Below are 11,118 nucleotides of genomic sequence, written 5' to 3' on the forward strand. Positions count from 1 at the left end.
AGCCTGGAAAGAGGGGGAGAGAGCAGGGGCAGAGATGTAGATTTGGGTGTCATCAGCGTAGAGATGATAGTTGAAGCCGTGGGAGCAAATGAGGTCACCAAGGGAGTGAGTGTAGATCGAGAACAGAAGGGGACCAAGAACTGAACCTTGGGGAACCCCCACAGTAAGAGGATGGGAGGGGGAGGAGGAGCCTGCAAAAGAGACTGAGAATGAACGACCAGAGAGATAAGAGGAGAACCAGGAGAGGACGGAGTCTGTGAAGCCAAGGTTGGATAGCGTGTTGAGGAGAAGGGGGTGGTCCACAGTGTCAAAGGCAGCTGAGAGGTTGAGGAGGATTAGGATAGATTAGGATTTCCTCTTCTCCCACTCCCTTCTGTGTCACCCTTGCACTATATCTGTAATTTGTTTATGTTTATTAATGCCTGTCTCCCCTCTAGACTGTAAGCTCACTGTGGGCAGGGAATGTGTGTTTACTGTTATATTGTACTCTCCCAAGCACTTAATACAGTGCTCTGCACACAGTAAGTGCTCAAATATGATTGAAGGAATGGATTTGCTCCCTTTATTCAACCTCCCTCAGACCCATGGCACTTATGTACATATCCATAATTTATATTAGTCTGTCTCCCCATCCAGACTGGAAGCTCATTGAGGAGGGGGAACATAACTACCAATTCTGTTACACTGTACTCTCTCAAGAGCTTGGTACAATGCTGTGCACACAGTAAGCACTCAATAAATGTGATTGATGGGTTGGGCATGTGCCTGGAAGTCAGAAGGATATGGATTCTTATCCTTACTCTGCCACTTGTCTGCTGTGTGACCTTGGGCAGGTTACTTCAATTCTCTGTGCCTCAGGTACCTCATTTGTAAAATGGGGATTAAGACTGTGAGCCCCACCCGGGACAGGGACTGTGTCCAACCTGATTTGCTTGTTTCCACCAAAACACTTAGTAGAATGCATGGCATATTGTAATGTTTAAATACCATTATTATTATTATTACTATTATTATTACTACTACCTGCTGCCTGAACTGGTTTATTCTGCCGAAGCAGCTCCCCGTGCACCTCTCACCCTGCCTGTTTACCTGTTCCTTATGCCAATCCAGAGGTAGATACCCAACTTTCCCTACCATTCTCTCCTCAGGGCAGAGTGGTACAAGCCAGACTGTGAAGTTGGAGGGAGCAAGCCAGGAGGGAGAAAGCAAAACAAAGTGCTAAGCTGAGAAGGAATTAAGTGCTCCTTTCTTGTCTTTTCTTCATTCTGCTCCAGTGGTTGCCCATCCACTTCCACATCAAGCAGAAACTCCTTACATCAGCTTTAAGGCACTTTCCCACTGCAACCTAGCCAGCATGGCAAAGTGGAAAGAGCACAGTCCTGGGAGTCATGAAGTCATAGGTTCTAATCCTGGCTTTGCCATTTGTCTGCTGTGTGACCTTGTGCAAGTCACTTCTCTTCTCTGTGCCTCAATTACCTTATCTGTAAAATGGTGATTGAGAGTGTGAGCCCCACCTGGGAAAGGGACTGTGTCCAATCTGATTTGCCTGTATCCACCACAGCACTTAGTGCAGTGCCTGGCACATAGTAAGTGCTTAACAAATATCACAATTATTATTATTATTACTGCTACTATACCCTTTGCTCCTCTAACACCAGTCTATTTACCTATGCAACTCTCTCTCTGGCCTTCAACCCCTTAATCACATCCTCCTTCCTTCCTGGACCTCTACCCTCTGCCCCTGACATGTCCAGCAGATCACCTTGCTCTCCGTCTTCAAAGCCCTAATAAAAACACATCTCCTCCAGGAAGTCTTCCTTGACCAACCTCTCAACTTCCCACACTTTACTCCCTTCCTTTTATGTCCCTATGCACTTGAGTGTGTACTCTCTAAGCACTTGGATACTCACCCCAGCCTCCACAGCACTTAAGTACATCTCTTTATACTCTGCTGCTTTCCCTATTTGTAATTATTTTAATGCCTGCCTCCCCCAGTAGATTGGGAGCTCCTTGAGAGTAGGGATCGCGTCTTCAAAAGCTTAGGACAATGCACTGCACACAGTAAAGGATCAATAACTACCACTGGTCAAAAACAAGGGGATAGGGCAGGGTGGCTTCAGGACAGACCACAGCACCACTCCTTGGTGTATAATAGATGTTTGGTGGCTGCAGCTACTCACTCATTCAATGCAGCACCAGCAGACAGCATGGCTGGGAGAAGCAGCATGGCTCAGTGGAAAGAGCCTGGAGTTTGGAGTCAGAGGTCATGGGTTCAAATCCCAGTTCTGCCAACTCTCAGCTGTGTGACTTTGGGCAAGTCACTTAACTTCTCTGTGCCTCAGTTACCTCATCTGTAAAATGGGGATTAAAACTGTGAGCCCCCCGTGGGACAACCTGATCACCTTGTAACCTCCCCAGTGCTTAGAACAGTGCTTTGCACATAGTAAGCACTTAATAAATGCCATTATTATTATTATAATTTGGGGGTCTGTTAAGCACTTACTACGTACCAAGCACTCTTCTAAGCATTCCCAACCCTGATCCTCATCTTAATAGTAGTCATCTGACCCAACCACTGTAATTATGAAGGCCTTTCCTCTGCCCCCTTTCCCCTGTAGTACCTAGTTTGGTGCCACATGCTTAGCAGGCATTACAGAAGTATTAGTGATTTAGCCTAAGGGGAAAGGTGGAACACTAACATAGACATTTCCATGTCTCCCTGTAAGGACTTCTCCCAGGCACCCTGCCACAGGGGGATGATCTCCTTTTAGACTAAGCTGTTTGAGAGCGGGAATGGTGCCTTCTACTTAATACACTTAACACAATGCTCTTCACATGTTTGGTGTTCAATGAATGCTATTGATGATGGGCAAAAAAGAAACTGTGGCCTCAGTTATTTGGATATTTCAAGTAAAGCACCTCATCAGATCACCAACCTAAAACCAAGGCAAATGTTTGTAACTGAATTATCATGATAATTGAGATGCATATACAGAGCTACAACTTCACTATTCCTGACTGTCACTGTTTTCTTCCCCACCCCATGTGGCCCTAAGGTGTTCCCTTGCTCAGTTTTCAGGCAGATAATTCATCCCTAGTCCTTCCCACATGAAACTCTCTACCCAAAAGAGTGCTAAATACAAGATAACCAAACTGTCCAGGCTTGTTCCAACTGATTTACATTATTTTCAATCTGTACTCACTGTTGCTGTGGGCTGATGAACTGCCTTTCCAAAAATACCAACTCCCACCCAGGCTTCTTTATCTTCAGCCACTCTGAGCCTTATTCAGGCCCACCTGGTAGATCTGGGAAAGAAGAGGAAAAACTGTGCTGGTCCAATTGCACCTTTCCCTCCTCCCTGCTGGTTGGTTGGTTGATTAATTGATTGATTGGCAAGCAGGCTGGCCGGTGGAATGGCTTTTCTACATGGTTGAAGGTCATGCTGGGGAGTGGATACAACATACCGACTTGGCGCAGTCCCCCCTGCAGATGGGGGCAGGAGGCTGGGCTCTGCTGAGATGAAGGGCTCTCGGAAGAGACCTGCTTGACAAATGAGTCCTTCACTCCTCAATCTGGTTTTATTTTTATTTTCCACTTGGAGAAGAGGAGGAGGAGGGTTGTTTTTGTGCTGCCATGCTCAGCTGTCCACTTTACAGTCTCCAGCTGGCTCCTGAATGCTCCAATTTGTTCCAGCTGTGGGACTCATGTGACTGGTCCATTAGCCTGATTGGGAGGTGAAAGGAGATGCTTTAAAGAAAGCTAATGAGATAAATTATGGTGTGGGGGAGACCCTGGATTAGAAGTACTTTATGCGTGAAGCAGTTTCCTAACATGAATATTAGACAGGGACCTGGGTTGGAGTCTGGGTGAGAGTGTGACTTTTGAGGAGAGTGGGGAGAACATTAGGATGGCCCCAACTCTAGCAGCATCTCTCCCAAGAGTTCAATGGTTTCTTCTGATTCTCGTGTCCATCAATCAATTGTAATTTATTGAGGGCTTACTGTGTGCAGAGTGCTGTACTGAGCACTCGGGAGAGGACAACATAATAGAGTTAGTAAACATGTTCCCTGCCTAAAAGGAGCTTACAGTCTAGAGGCAGAGACAGACATTAAAATAACTTGTGGATGGAGGTGTACATATGTGCCATGTGGCCAGGGGCAGGGTGAAAATCAATGTGCTTATGGGGCATGCAGCTAAGTGCGTACTCTAAACTGAGCAGGGCCAGATAGGGAAATGAGAGCTAAGTCAGGGAAGGCCTCTTGGAGGAGATGTGATTTTAGAAGGGTTTTGAAGGTGGGGAGAGTGGTGCTCTGTTGTATATGAAGGGTAAGGGAGAACATATATAATGATAATGACAGTATTTGTTAAGCACCTACTATGTGCCAAGCACTGTTCTAAGTGGTGGGGTAGATACAAGGTAATCAGGTTGTCCCACGTGGGGCTCACAGTATTAATCCCCATTTTACAGATGAAGTTATGGAGGCACAGAGAAATGAAGTGACTTGCCCAAAGTCATACATCTGACAAGTGGTGGAGTTAAGATTAGAACCCACAACCTTTGACTCCCAAGCCCATGCTCTTTCCCCTAAGCCACACTGCTTCCCATGGATGCAAAGGGTCAGCATCAAGATAGACGATATCAAGGTACAGACAGTAGATTGGCATTCAAGGCGTGGAGTGTGAATATTGGGTGGTAGTAGGTGATCAGAGAGGTAAGATAGGAGAGAGATGATTGAGTGCCTTAAAGCCGATGGTAAGGAGTTTCTCTTTGATGTGGAGGTGGATGGAAAAGCACTGGATGTTCTTGAGGAGTGGGGAAAGGGGGACTGAATTGTTTTTCAAAAAGTGATCCGGGGAGCAGAGTGAAGTTTGGACTATAGTGGGAAAATACAGGAGGGAGGGAGGTCAATGAGGAGGCTGATGCAGTAGTCAAGGCGGGAAATGATGAGTGCTTCTATTGGCATGGTAGTAGTTTAGATGGAGAGGAAAGGATAGATTCTGTAGAAGTTGTGAGGGTAGAATAGACAGAATTTGATGACAGATTGAATATGTGAGTTGAATGAGAGAGATAGTCAAGGATATCACCAAAATTATGGGCTTGTGAGAAAATTACAGGCTCGTGGGACAGGAAGTACAGTGGTGTTGTCCACAGTGACAGGAAGGTCAGGGGGAGGACAGGGTTTGGGTGGGAAGATGAGGAGTTCCGTTTTGGACGTGATAACTTTGCAGTGTTAGCAGGGTATCCAAGCAGAGATGTCCTGAAGGAAGAAATGTGAGGCTGTGGAGAATGAGAGAGATCAGGGCTAGAGAGGTAGATTTGTGTCTCCTGTTTTCTTGATACATTAGACACTGCAGGGAGCTGGCCTGTTCAGACTCTCTCTCCTGGGCAGTCAGGACAACTCAGCCAGTGACTACAGGTGATTGTCTTATTGTAGCTTCTGTCCAAACTCAGCCTCAGCAGGACTCCATGGGCCAAGCGTGCCCCCCGCCCCCCAATCCCGGGCACAGTTCCCAAGGAGACTTCAGTGAAGCCTTGGATGAGGAGCCTGAGCCGATTCAGTAGACTGAACCTGAGCAAATGAAAATGGAACCAAAATCACCCCAGCTGGTTTCAGAGAAAGGCGAAAAACTTTCATCTTCCCTAATGTACTCTTCTCCTCAGGGTTCTTAATTACTACAAACCAGAGGGAGTTGTGGGGAAGAGCAGGGGACACAACAGAGTTGTCAGATGGAAAAATCAGGGCTGTGTTAAAAGCAGATTGATTTTCCCCCAAAACATTCAGGAAATAAGAGAAAAGCCGAGATGGAGCATTGGCAGAATTTCGCAGGTTTCAAAGTAAAACAGATGAACCTCAAACTATCCAGAATCTGTACATTGAGAGCACCAGCTTTGCCCTCAAAATCCCTTGAACGAAAGCAGATTCGGGGGCCCTGGGAAAGAGGCTGTCTATCGATCCCCCCTTCCTTTTAGGGCACCCCCGTGGCAGCATTACGGTAGGAGCTGCACCTAGTCTTTGCTATTTGCTACTGCAGTGTCCCAGTATTTTAGAGCAGCAGCATGGCTCAATGGAAAGAGCATGGGCTTGGGAGTCAGACATCATGGGTTCAAATCCAGGGTCCGCCAATTGTCACCTGTGTGACTTTGGGCAAGTCACTTAACTTCTCTGGGCCTCAGTTACCTCATCTGTAAAATGGGGATGAAGACTGTGAGCCCCACGTGGGACAATCTGATCACCTTGTATCCTCCCCAGCACTTAGAACAGTGCTTTGCACATAGTAAGCGCTTAACAAATGCTATTATTATTATTATTATTTTGGATCTGTCCAGGATGATCAGAAGAGGTCTTCAAGCAGTGGCATGTCTCCTCTTGGTATTAATAATGGTGGTATAGACACTGTACTAGACACTGGGGTAGACTCCCTCAAAATGCATCCTGGACCTTGGGGTAGCCACCTTTCTGCTCCCAGTGGTAGCTCAGGGCTCTGGAGAAGGAGTGGAGCCACAAAGCACTTAGAACAGTGCTTTGCACATAGTAAGTGCTTAAGAAATACCATCATTATTATTACAAAGAGAACCCAAGAATGCTCTAACACTTCCTTCTAAGGTTCTTACCTCCAAGCTGGGTCTCCAAAGAGTTGTTGTCAGTGGTTTTGTGGTGAAAGCAGAGAATTTTGCAAGGTGAAATTATTATTTTTATTAGTAATGATACAATAAGAATAATAATATTAGTAGTAGTAGTAGTAGCAGCAATGGTAGTATTAATTTAGTGTATGTGGAGAGTTTAGTTTACGTGTATATGAGTGTGTAGTACTCAAGAAGCAAACCCATTCAAAGCAGACTTGTGAAAGCCCTTCGTGCCTCAACAGAAGCCTCTGTCCTTTAGGTGAAACAAGATTCATAATACAATATTCTCTTAAATCCTCAAATGTCAGCTTCACCAGCCATGTTAGAATGATGAAGTCTATATTGTTATGATTTGAAAAACAAACAAACCAAAAATGTCATCCTGGTTCTAGGTGCCACAGAAATAGGGGGAGTTGATATTTAATAAATCAGTGGTATTCATTGAGCATGTGCTGAGTTCTAGGCACTGTATGAAGCATTTGAGAGAGGAGAGCACAAGAGTAGGAGGGCAAACATATCTTGCCCTTAAGGAGCATACAATCTAATGAGGGAGACAACCATTATTTTCTATAGTCTCTCTGCTTTCTGCTTTGTACAATTGCTCATCCCCTATCTCCAATGCCCATTCCACTCTCTGGATGTGATGCATTTAAACCCAATCCCAGAGTTTCTGTTCTCTGCTGGGATCTGGGACCAGAGAAAGAAGGAAAGGGGAGAGACGAGGAGAAGAGTCAGATTTGTTGGACAAGGCAGTGGCTAAGGGTGTAGACCTATCCGTTTCTGTGTGATTAGATGCAGTTGGATGTGTTCCAAGAGACCTAAGATTTGTGAACAAATAACTGGGACCAAAATGTTGGCTCTGAGAAGTCAGCCCTCTCTTTCTCACTTCCATATTGCCTGTGTAGAGGGATGTAGACTTGCTGTGGATGTGCTGAGATGTTGGGTACAACAGTTACTTCATCTGTAAAATGGGGATTAAGACTGTGAGCCCCATGTGGGACATGGATGGTGTCCAACCGGATTGGTTTGTATCTACCCCAGAGCGTAGTACAGTGTCTGGCATATAGTAAGGGCTGAACAAATATCGTTAAAACAACTGGATTAATCAACCAGTAGTATTTACTGAGCACTTACTCTGGGCAGAGCACTAAAATAAGTGCTTGGGAAAGTAAGTAGACAAGATCCTTGTCCACAAGACATTTACAGTGAAGGGGGGAGATGGACATGAAAATAAATTATAGATAAGGGAAATGGCAGAGTGTAAGGATATGTCTGTAAGTGCTGTGGGGCTGGGGGAGTGGTGAATATCAAGTTCTTTAGGGGTACAAAATCGAATGTGATTCAGGGCTCAGTTAGCCTGTTTGTCAGATGGGTACCACAGTCCACCCTGGGTTTTTATGAGTCACTCACCCGTAATTCCAGAAGAATAAACTTAGTAATCTTTTCAGCCTGAGTTCTCCTCTCAGGATCACACCTGGAGAGTTTCAATTACTCTACCAGTCTCGGCTATGAGAGGGAGAGTCAAGCAGAGGCATAACCATTCCACTCCTAGCTTGGGCAATGGCTAGAGAGTGGAAGGCAATCTGCTACAAGTCAAAACTCACCTGTGCTGGGCAGCAGCAGCATGGGAGAGAGTCGAGGGAAGAGACTTAAGTTTACCACGTGGAAGAGGGCAATGGTAAACCACGCCTGTATTTTTACCAAGAAAACTCTATGGAAACATGCGGGCATTCCGGAGAGATGTGTTCATGGAGTCGCTATGGGTTGGAGATGACTCAACAGCATAAGAAAAGAGAAGCCTGAATTAATCCATCAATCAATTGTGGTTTTTGAGCACAAATTGTGTGCAGCATACTGTACTAAGCAATTGGGAGAGTATAGCAGAATTAGTAGGCATGATTCCTACCCCCAGGTAACTTACAATCTAGTAGGGGGAGACAAACACTAAAATAAATTACCAGAAGGAGGGGAAGCATTAGTGTAAAAGATAGGTACCTAAATACTACAAGTGGGGAGATAATAATAATAATGATGGCATTTGTTAACCTCTTACTATGTGCCAAGCACCGTTCTAAGTGCTGGATGTTGGGAGGTATGAATATCCAAGTGCTTAGCTGATGAGGAAGTGCTGAAGTAATAGTCTGGGGGGTAGATATAGGGTGGGGAGGTGAGAGATTAAGGAAAGGCCTGCTGGAGGACATGTGATTTCAGAAGGGCCTTGAAGATGAAGAACGGAAAGGGACCCTGTTCCTCTGAGGACAGGCACATTTTAAGGCCAGACCCTGAGTGGCCTTAGTCCCTCCTTGGCTTTCCCACGTTCTCCTCCAAGCCACTTTAATCCTGATCCACTTTCTTAATCAGCGTGGTCTGGACCAGTGTTGCAGGCTTGTGCTCTGGTCAGAGCCTTTCGAATCGTTGGGCCAGTGGGGAAACTGCCCCCATGAGAAACAGCGTGGCCTAGTGGAAATAATAATAATAATAGTAATGATGGTATTTGTTAAGCGCTTACTATGTGTGAAGCACGGTTCTAAGCACTGGGGGGGATACAAGGTGATCAGGTTGTCCCAAGTGGGGCTCACAGTCTTAATCCCCATTTTCCAGATGAGTTAACTGAGGCACAGAGAAGTTAAGTGACTTGCCTAAAGTCACACAGGTGACAAGTGGCAGAGTCGGGATTAGAACCCATGCCCTCTGACTCCCAAGCCTGTGCTCTTTCCACTGAGCCACACTGCTTCTCCAAAGAACATGGGCTTGGGAGTCAGAGGACTTGGGTTCTAATGCCAGCTCTCCACTCATCTGTTGTGTGACCTTGGGAAAGTCACTTCACTTCTCTGTGCCTCAGTTACCTCATCTATACAATGGGGATTAAGACTGTGAGCCCTTTGTGGGACAGGGACTGTGTCCAACCTGATCAACAATAATAATAATAATAATAATAATAATAATAATAATAATAATAATAAAACGATGGTATTTGTTAAGTGCTTACTATATGCCAAGCACTGTTCTAAGCGCTGGGGTAGATACAAGGTTATCAGGCTGTCCCACGTGGGGCTCACAGTCTTAGTCCCCATTTTACAGATGAGGTAACTGAGGCACAGAGAAGTTAAGTGACTTGATTATCTTATCTATCCCAATGCTTAGTACAGTGCCTGGCACGTAATAAGCACTTAACAGATGCCATAAAAAATACTTCACATAGCTGTTATGTGACCCCCTGCATTCCAACAAAACCCCTACACCCCTTCCCCCTACTCCAGTCAATCAATCAATGGTATTTATTGAGTGTTTACTGTGTGCAGAGCACTGTACTAAGCACTTAGAAAGGAAAGGCATGGCTATAGGCAGGAACACACATTTCAGGAAGGACAACTGAGGACAAATTTGGGATTGAGGACCCCTGGGCCCACCACTGTCTTAAACTGGCCCGTAGCCCTTTGAGATCTCCAGGGATGGTAGCTTCCCATCATTCTGTAGAATTCTGTGCCAGGGTTTGATCACTCCCAACAGACAGGAAATTCTTCCTTATTTCTAACCAAACTCTCTCTTGTTGCAATTTAAATCCATTTCCTTTTGTTTGGTCCACAGAGACTATGGAGAACAGATAGTCAACATTTTCCTCATAAAAGCCCTTCATAGACTATGAGGACGGTCATTAAGCTCCATTTTAGCTGACTCTTCTCCAGGGTAAACAAGTCCAACTCCTTCAACCCTGCCTCCTAAGTTCTACTTTGCATCCCTTTGATCATTTTGGTTGCTCTGATCAGGACCCTCTAGTTTCTCTTCATCTTTTTAATGGCAGTAACTAAAAATTGGACCCGGTACTCAGGGCTGGCATTTGTTGGGAGTTGAAAGTGGGGAATCAGCCAGGGCCTACTTTGTCCACCCAGGAAAGAGATTGGAGGGGACTGATAATGGGGGAAAATCTGGGGAACCTGAAGTTCTGCTCCTCAAACCACTCCCTCCAGGTAGAAGGGGGTCCCAGTGGACACACCTTGCTGGGACACTCTGTTTTCCTGACCGTGAGGTGGGAGTACTCCCCGAAGAGTCCAACTAGGCGGAATAGGGTGGAGCAAGCTCTGGGGACTTTGTTCCTCTCTGCTTTCTGCGTAGCTGTCACCAGCCCCTGCAGCTTTCAGGCTTCAGCATGTCACTTGAGACCATACTGGTTGCCTGGCAGCCCCAAACAATGGGGGTCTTAGGCCTCCCTAAAGCTGGGGACCAAGCAACCTCATCATAACGCGAGCCCCCAGAGGGCAGGACAATGAGGGCTTCTTCCTGGAAGAGATTTACTGCCCAATCTATTCTGCAGGTCCTTCATCATCTGTGTCTCCAGGCAGCATGCCTATCTGGACAGGGGGCCAGGATTCACAGACCTATCGGGACGGGTCTTCTCCCCGTCTCCCCATTTCACCCTCATTCCTGTAGGGTAAAGTAGCCTAGGACCTTGGAGTCCTGGTGTCCAGTCTGTTCCCCACGTGAGGCTCAGTTC

The 11,118-nt window shown here is 46.0% G+C and overlaps 1 non-coding gene across 1 annotated transcript; it reads left to right on the forward strand.

Annotated features, from left to right (window-relative positions):
- The first annotated feature begins 8,082 nt into the window (after positions 1-8,082).
- LOC119920213 lies at positions 8,083-8,220 on the forward strand. Its single transcript, XR_005447971.1, has one exon. It is a non-coding gene; the product is annotated as a small nucleolar RNA SNORA7 (small nucleolar RNA).
- The last annotated feature ends 2,898 nt before the right edge of the window (positions 8,221-11,118 follow it).

Source organism: Tachyglossus aculeatus, chromosome X1 (genome assembly GCF_015852505.1).
Source record: "Tachyglossus aculeatus isolate mTacAcu1 chromosome X1, mTacAcu1.pri, whole genome shotgun sequence".
NCBI classification, from domain to species: Eukaryota; Metazoa; Chordata; class Mammalia; order Monotremata; family Tachyglossidae; genus Tachyglossus; species Tachyglossus aculeatus.